A 9,389-nucleotide genomic window follows, 5' to 3' on the forward strand; every position below is an offset into this window, starting at 1 on the left:
GCTTGTCTTTTGCCTTCCCCAATCCATAGCTCCAGCAGCTGTAGCCACAGTTCTGCTCAATGAGGTTCTTTTTTTTTTTTTTAAAGATTATATTTATTTATTTGAGAGAGCAAGCAAGAGAGTGAAGGCAAGAGCCGGAGGAGGAGCAGAAGGAGAGGGACAAGTAGATTCTGTGGTGAGTGTGGAGCCTGATGTGGAGCTTGATCCCAGGACCCTGAGATTATGACCTGAGCCCAAATCAGGAGTCGGACACTTAACCAACTGAGCTACCCAGGCACCTCTCAATGAGGTTCTTAATACGCTCGCTGATCTGGTTATTTCCCAGAGAAAACACCCTTCCAGATAGCTCTGTGCTTTGGGGCTTGATCAGCAGCTGTTGCATCCTTCACCTTCTCTCTGGTCTTGGCTCTCCAGTATTCCCCTCACTCTCACCCTTCCATACATGCCTCTTATCTCCCTTCCTCTATCTCTCCCTTTTCCCTCTTTTCTTTCCCACAGTAGTTGCTGCAAGCTTTGTTTCAGCCAATACTTTTCTCTGTCTACAGGTTGGAGAAGTCCTTTATTCCTTCAGATATCCTGAGCTAACTACCCTTTATCATCTCTACTGGGGGTGGGTGCCACAACATTGATTTAATTAAATGTGTAATAAAATCAAGCTGCAGAAAACACTTAGAATGGTAATTCTCTGGATTGTTACAAACCACTCTCTCTACTGCCTTGTAGATTGGAAACTTGGGGGTGGGGGATCAAGTATATGCTTCATTTCTTATTCATGATAGGACTGGGGGGGGGTGCCCACTTCAATTAGTGTATGCCTTTCTGTAAGCAAAGGTATCCCAGCCAGCTCAGTGGGGGCTCTGGCATGATAAACCTGATTCTGAATATGTGGGAGAACCTAAGTTGAATGTCTTTGAGTGGCATGTAGTGAGGTATTGGTATGTCAGATAGAAGTGCCTTTAGGAGATAGGGTTTGGGCTAGGTTCTTGTCTGCTCTATTTGGCCATCATCCATTAAAACTAACAAAACATTACTAAAACTCAGTCACCAAACTGACATGACAAGTGTTTGTCAAAAAACAAGGCAACAAAAGGCAAGTGAAGTGAAAGGTAAGTTGGATAGTAAGGGGTTAGGGGAGACAATTATTTTGACAATCCCTATTGGGAAAAATCAAGTTTGCTCCTGGAAGGACAGCAAGTTCTCAAAGTTCTCATGGGGCTTGCTTAGGTCTAGTATATTATATTCCTTACTATGTCATGCCTCCCCTCCCCTAGACTGTGCTCTACCCCTTAACAAAGAGGACATAGATATCTAAATTAAAAGTTCAAACTTTCTTAAAGGGGACACTCCCATCATGAGTTAACTCTGGCATTTCTCTTTGGCATGGTACTCGTCCTGGGTGGTACATAGGGCAAACTGAGGAGAAATTTAATGTTCTGACACCAATCACTGTGCATTTTCTAAGATGAGGTTGTAGGGATTTAGTCATGGGAAATCTCTGAAAAGATGGACTCTGCCCTTGCTAAATTCAGGGATAGGGGTGAGGAAGTAGTTTGTGACATCTATGCCCCTAGGCTGCCACATGCTCACCTCTCTGACTTTGGAGTAAAGCAGGGGAAGAAAAAGAGATAGTCAGAAATGCTGATTTCCTCTGCTGACACCAAATCTCTCTTCCTACTTCCTATCACACCCCCCCCACCAATAACAAGGAAGAATTTTTGCTAATGGCCTTGTAGAATTGGGAAGGCAAATGCCTCCTTCTAGCCAACTAGGCCTAACATGATGCAAGCAGCCTACTGTACTTAGTTTAAGAGACAGATCACTTGTGTTTGATTTATTGCTCCATCATTTTCTTTACTGTGTGATCTAGGGAAAATTGCTTAGCTTCCTTGTGTCTAATTGTCATTATCTGTAAAATAATATGGTAATACTAATGCCTACCTCATTGAGGGTGCTGAAAGAATTAAATAACTTAATAAATGTAACACCCTAAGAAACATGCTTTGTAATTAATAAATTCTGTATGAGAGTTTGTTACCAGTATTCATGGAAAGAGCACTAAAACAAGTCCAACTGATCTTTACCATTTATAAGTCATTTCACCTTCCTGTCCTCAGCATTATTACCATAGAATAGGAGGAAAGCCTCATTTCACATTATTACTTTAGGGAATAAATGAAATAACGTACATCAAATATCAGGTACCTAAGAGGCATTCAATACCTGGGGAATTTTTTTTTATTCCCCCATCTTTTACTTACAAAGAACCTATGCTTTAAGCCCTAGCAAATCCCATGCCCTTAAGCCTCAAGAACCTTTCCCTAACTTGCTTTCACTAAGAATTCTAAAATCAAGTGATCTCTGCCAACTCTATTCCATTTCCATTATTTATTTAGGTAATGGTATTATTACTGCCATTTATTATGCATCCACTTATTGAAATGGTACTGTAGTGGTTGCTGCATGGGGCTATGCCACCTTCTCTGAGAAACCTTCCCCAACATCCTCCCCCTGCATACCCCATCCCCCAGTTAGTTCTTTTCTCTGTGCTCCCTCAGAGCTCTATGCATGCTTTTACCTCTATTATAGTTTGTTGAATGAGTGAGTGATGAAAGAAAGACAGAAAGACAAAAAGAAGCTTATCTCAGGTTCCAGAATATGCAGACATCTCCCTGCCACTAATGACTAATGGAATTGATGATCAAGCCACACTACCTTGCCTAATATCATCCATAAACATGATTCATGTCTGTTTCTGTTTGATTTTGAAGGTGAAATTGTGGATTAAGTTGGAAGCCGATTCTTATTAAATAGATATTTATGATACCTATTCCTTGCCAAGCACTATACTACTAGGCACACTGGAACTATAAAGATAAATAAGACATGGTTGTTCCCTTCAATTAGCTCAGAATCAACCGGGGATGCTGAGAGAAACATGTGAAGAGAAGCCTAAGGACACCAGTTGGTGGAATATTGTGGGTAAGAGTATGGTCTTGGGGATTATTACATGGCTTGGATTGGAACCCTGTCTCCTTCACTTACTACCCATGAACAAATTACTTAGCCCTGCTGAGCCTCAGTTTTCTCATCTGTACAATGAGGCTGTTAATAAAAGTATTTAACTCTGGGCTTCTTGGGAGAATTAAAAGAAATCATGCATTAGCTGATCCTAGGTACACATTAGGCATTCAGTGTTAGTCACTAGTGGTGATGTCAAAGGTTTGGTGTAGACACTGAGAATTCCAGAATCGAGAGGCAAAGAGATTGGCATAAACTGGAGATCAAGTCAGTGGGGCTCCATTATGCAAGGCAGACTTTCATTTAGGCCTTGATTAAGAGAGGGGGTAAAGAAATGGGAAAAGACATTCCAAGCAAGGGACATAGTGTGTGCAAATGTGTGCTGGGGCAAGGTACATTTGGGGGCCAGTGAATATACTAGTCCGAAGAAAGCAGTTACGTAAGGGAGAATTGGGCAATAAAGGAAGGGGAAGAAAACTCTAGGACAAAAAAAAATATATTCATATAAAGCTCGAATTCTGGATCCACCACTTCTAGCAGTAAGATTTTAGACAAGTTACTCTTTGTATTCCAGTTTTTTCATCTTTAAAATTAACCTTCCCCAGCCTTTTCCGGTCTTGCTCCAGGCCCAATTCAGTCTTTCTAGAAGGCATTGTTTGAAAGATTTTATGTGAAATAAGCCACTTAATACCTTATCATGCTATTATTATTATCTTTTTGTAAGGGAAGAAACTGAAACAGAGAGGTTACATAACTTAATGAATGTCACACAGTAAGTGGTAGAGACATAATTTGAACATAAGCAGTTGTTTTGTTGTTGTTGTTGTTGTTTAATTTTGAAGCCAAGGGAAAGGAAGCAAGATGTCAATGTATTGAAAGAAAGAAGCTTACAAATCACAGCTGTCTGACCTTGAGTTTAGGCCTAGTTTGTCTTGGCTGATAAAATTGACTGATTACCTGTCCCTTAGCTAAATGAATAACTATAATAGTACCCTTTATTTAGCATCAAAGTCCTATGAGCTACGTGCTGAATTTAGTCCTCTATAAACATATTTTCTTGTCACAGAAACCCTATGAGGTAGGTACTGTTATTCTTCCCATTTTACAGAGAAAGAAACAGAGACACAGAGTTAATTCATTTGTGCAAGGCTAAGATGCAAGAACTGAGATTTGAATTGAAGCAGCCTGTTAACTTAGTCATGAGCAAGATAGTTAAAAACAGAGGGGTTGCGCTTTGAAAAAACAAAACAAAACAAAACAAAACAAAACTAATATGAATGATGACAAAGCTGGTTTCTTGTTCAGTATGATTGTTCTGGTTTCATAGTTAATTTCACTTCCCAGATTACATGTGTGACATTCCCCTGTCCATATATCTGGGGGCCTTTTAATGTGTCTCCCATGTCAAAGCAGGCTTATAGGAGACTAGCACATAGGAGGTGGTCATCTCTACATGAGATTGGAAACTACAAAGAATCAATTCATAGTGCCAGTCCAGACCCCTGTCTGGCACCTCTTTCATACCCACACATTAGAGCCATTGTAAATTGGAGTGGTAGGTTGAAGGCTCTGAAAGGTGTATATTGCAGTGTTCGGTTCTTTCTCTAGTGTAACTGCCTGTCATGTCAGCTCTATAAAGACAACCTGCCAGTCTTCAGTTGATGTCTTATTTTTATAAGAATAAAGGAAAAGATATCCACTGCCTCTCCTCTTATTGTTGAAATAATTAGGAAGAATAGTTTGGGGGTGGTTTGAGGTTCATATTCATCCAGGAACCTCAAAGTCTGGCTATTTGCATTCCATAGTTATTATTCTGTTATATTCTCTTTAAGAAGGTTGAAAAGACACACAGCCTATGGAAGAACAAATAAATAAAATCTTACGTTTGTTAACTGGTAACCTCGGGAAAGCTGATAAATTTCTTTCGGTCCATTTTGTATTTGGTCTCTGATGTTTGAACCATACTCAGGGCCCTTTGGCACTGATTAGATAAATCATACAGGCCCCTTTCTTAGTGATGTGTATTATGAGACTTGTTACAAAGTTGTGAATTGGTTACATCATTTGTTTCCAGCAAATGATTTTAGTTATAAAGTCCATTATCATTTGGATCCCTTGAATAGAATTTATAGTTCTTTTAACTATATTAAGAAATACATTTCTGTTCTATTTTGCTAACACACTAATTTGCCCATATGTGAAAAAAAACAGTATTCTTATTCATTTGAGAACACTGAAAGATTATATCTGTAACAATCATTATGGCTTCATTCCTCTCTTCCCAGGACTTCCAGAATTTCTGAGAAAAGGGGAGAAAAAGGGTGTGGGAGCACTGGTCCAAGCAGAATCAAAAAGGAATCTTTAGAAGCATTTTCCTAAGTGGGGTCTACTCAATGCATTTTGGTAACCTTAGTGTCTCTCCTGGAGACAAGAAGAAATTAGATAATTAGATAATTCTGGGAGGAAGAGAATATAAGCTGAGAATTCCTTCATATGCAAACTTGAGAGGCTCTCTGAGAGTCTCAATGTGTACTCCTCTTTAATAGAATATAAGTTCAATAAAATTTCCCAAAACTGGTAAATCTGCCAACAACTTCTCACACAAGTTGTTTCAGATAGCTTCCCACTAATGCTCCAGTGATCTTCATTTTTCAATGATCTTTCAAATTTTCTTATTACACGATATAGAGAGCTTTGGTTAGGTGTCTGGAATAATCTGTTTTTTCAACAAATATTTGTTGAGTACCGACTATTTCAGGAGCTGCTCTAGGCATTGGGGATATAGCAGTGAAAAAAAAAAAACAGATCGAAATCTCTGCTTTTGTAAGGCTTATGTTCCTCTGGGGCTGTATTAATAATCCTCACCATCACTGTATAGCAGCATTTTGTGCAAGAATGCACACCACAGATATTTTCTCAAAGAGGAGACATTTGAGCAGAGACCTGAATGATGTGAGAGAATAAGTTGGGGGAAGAGTTTTCCAGACAGAATAACAGCAAGTATCAAATCTCCTGCACAGGAGTATTCAAAGACCAGATTAGTGTAATAGTAAGGAAGCTAGTATGGCTGAAGTGCAAGGGAGCAAGGAGATTGTATTCAAATTTCGTTTGAGCACCCACTGCACGTCTTTCACTCTGCTAAGCATCAGGGACACAATGGAAAGCAAAACAAATATAGTTCCTGCCCCCCTGGAGCTTACAGTCTAATGAAGGAAATAGAGATTAATTAAATAACCATGCAGGCAAATCTGAAGGTCCAAATTTGAAAAGTTCTGGGAAGGAAAACTTCCACATGCTGTGAGAGAATAATATGAAAGCCTAATTTAGACTGGCAGATCAAGTAAGGCTTCTCAGGGGAATTGCTATGTAGTAGAGATCTAAAGAATGAATAGGAGTTAAGTAGGTGAAGAGTGAAGAAAAGGAAAAACACTTCAGACTGAGGGAACAGTGTGTTCAAAATCCCCATGGCAGTAGAGGCTTGGGAAGGAAAAAAGGCTGAAAGAAGGCTAGTATGGCTGAGTGTAGAAAGTAGGGGGTGCATGCTTTGAGGTGTGATTGGAGATATACCAGGGAACAAACTGTAAAAGGCAATGTTAAAAAGTTGTTTTCTAAAAGCAATGAGAAAACACTGAGGAGTTTAAAATGTGTGTAGCACAATCAGATTGGTTTTCTATAAAGGTCACTGACTACAGTGTGGAATGGATTGATTGAGGGTGGCAAATATGGATGCAGGAGGATATTGAGGTAGTCCAGGTGAGAGATGTTGATGGCTTGGGCTATGGAGGTAGCAGGGGAAGCTAGTATGGCAGGAGAAAAGCAGGCGAATTCTAGATACACTTGTGGGGTAGAGCTTACAAGATTTGCTGATGACTTTTATGTGGAAATGAAGAGGTAGGATGTGTCAAGGAAAATTCTCCAGGGTTTTACCTGGTGCATATGGGTGCTTGTGGTGTCATTCACTGAGATTAAGAGTACAGTAAAAGGATAGACCATAATTTGGAGGAGATGGTAATAATTTCCATACGTACATATGCAGAGCTGTGCATTGTTCTGTGTTCAAGTTGGTTGATAGTACTAATGTAGGAGTTCATATGAATTATGTATACTTCTATTACTTGTTGTAATAGACCCTCACACATCTCTATAATCTGGTTCAATCCAACATTTTCCATCCAAGCTATTCACTTCAGCAATAACCCTTAAATATACCCTGGGTAATTCCTGCTTTAATGCCCCGGATCCCACTGTTTCACCTGCGTAGGATGTTTTCTGTACAGTTCTAAATATTGTAAGTTCCTCAGATGCTGTCTACAGAGTCACCTAGAACAAAGACCCTTCCCTATGTACCCAACCCCTGAAGTAACTATACCTGAACTGGTCATGTTTTAAAGCTTTCATCATTAATTTCAGAACCCACATTTTTTCCAACAGTCCTCATCTTTCAGTCACCTCCTTACTAGTCTTTCTAGGTGTCACTGAGTCAAGGTTCCTTTTTTCTACAGACCCTAGTCCTCACACTCAGGTATTTGCCTGAACCAGAACACATTTTAATTTCATTTTTGTAATTCTAGTACAATGTAAAAGGAAGACTGTTTTCAAACCACAGTTGACTGAATAAGAAGTACAGCAATTTTTGCTGTCAAGAGTCCATTTTCTTCCACAATTTAGCTATTGTGGACATTGCTGCTATGAACATTGGGGTGCATATGGCCCTTCTCTTCACTACGTCTGTATCTTTGGGGTAAATACCCAGTAGTGCAATGGCTGGATCATAGGGTAGCTCAATTTTTAACTTTTTAAGGGACCTCCACACTGTTTTCCAGAGTGGCTGTACCAACTTGCATTCCCACCAACAATGTAGGAGGGATCCCCTTTCTCCACATCCTCTCCAACAATTGTTGTCTCTTGCCTTGTCTATTTTTGCCATTCTAACTGGCGTAAGGTGGTATCTCAGTGTGGTTTTGATTTGAATTTCCTTGATGGCTAATGATTTTGAACATTTTTTCATGTGTCTGTTAGCCATTTGTATATCTTCTTTGGAAAAGTGTCTGTTCATATCTTCTGCCCATTTTTTGATTTGTTTATTTGCTTCTCGTGTATTGAGTTTGAGAAGTTCTTTGTAGATCTTGGATACCAGTCCTCTATCTGTAGTGTCATTTGCAAATATATTCTCCCACTCCGTGGGCCCAGATGCCCTTCAACAGATGACTGGATTAAGAAGTTGTGGTCCATATATACAATGGAATATTACTCAGCTATCAGAAAGAACAAGTTCTCAACATTTGCTGCAACATGGACGGCACTGGAGGAGATAATGCTAAGTGAAATAAGTCAAGCAGAGAAAGACAACTATCATATGATTTCTCTCATCTATGGAACATAAGAACTAGGAAGATCGGTAGGGGAAGAAAGGGATAAAGAAAGAGGGGGTAATCAGAAGGGGGAATGAAACATGAGAGACTATGGACTATGAGAAACAAACTGAGGGCCTCAGAGGGGAGGGGGTTGGGGGAATGGGATAGACCGGTGATGGGTAGTAAGGAGGGCACGTATTGCATGGTGCACTGGGTGTTATATGCAACTAATGAATCATCGAGCTTTACATCGGAAACCGGGATGTACTGTATGGTGACTAACATAATATAATAAAAAATCATTAAAAAAAAAGAAAAATTGTTGACTGAAAAAAAAAAGAGTCCATTTTCTTGCACCATCAGTTTATACATAGTCCAACACCCACACCATCAAGGTATGAAATGGGAACTTACCAATGTAATGTACCTTTTGTACATTTCTTTGGCTGTTTCTTTTAATAGGAAGGATTTAGAAAGGTATTCCCTAAACCACAAATTTGAGATGATTTTTGTCTTAAAACTTTTAAAGCATTTTTTTCTCTTATTCTGCTATTTGATAACTTCAGTCTTACTTTGAATGTTGAACTTGGTTTTGATTTAGTTTACTTCTAATTTGGAAGTGAGCAATAAATTGCATTTGCATGTTATTAAAGCAGACTATAATCAAGTTGTGAATATCTGTTTATGTTATAGTTCTATAAGCTGAAGAGAAGTCTGTCACCGAAGTTGCTGGTTGACTGAATCTGAATAAGTTGATGCACGTTTAATCAACAGATTGGATGGAAATGGATTGTCACTTGCTAATTAATGGAATAACAGGGGAGGAAAAATTTTAAATTCACCTCTCTTTTGACAAAGGGGTAAATCTAAAGAAAGCCTTTTTTTTCTTTTTTATAAGGCTGAAATAGCAATTTCCGACTCTTACTGCTTCTGTGGGAAATGACATGAAAATTCAGTTTTGTGTCCAATTACTCTTCATCGTTTTGCTGCCATAAAACTTCTGTGTGCCAACTAGAA

The sequence above is a fragment of the Ursus arctos genome, chromosome X, assembly GCF_023065955.2.
Source record: "Ursus arctos isolate Adak ecotype North America chromosome X, UrsArc2.0, whole genome shotgun sequence".
Taxonomy (NCBI): Eukaryota; Metazoa; Chordata; class Mammalia; order Carnivora; family Ursidae; genus Ursus; species Ursus arctos.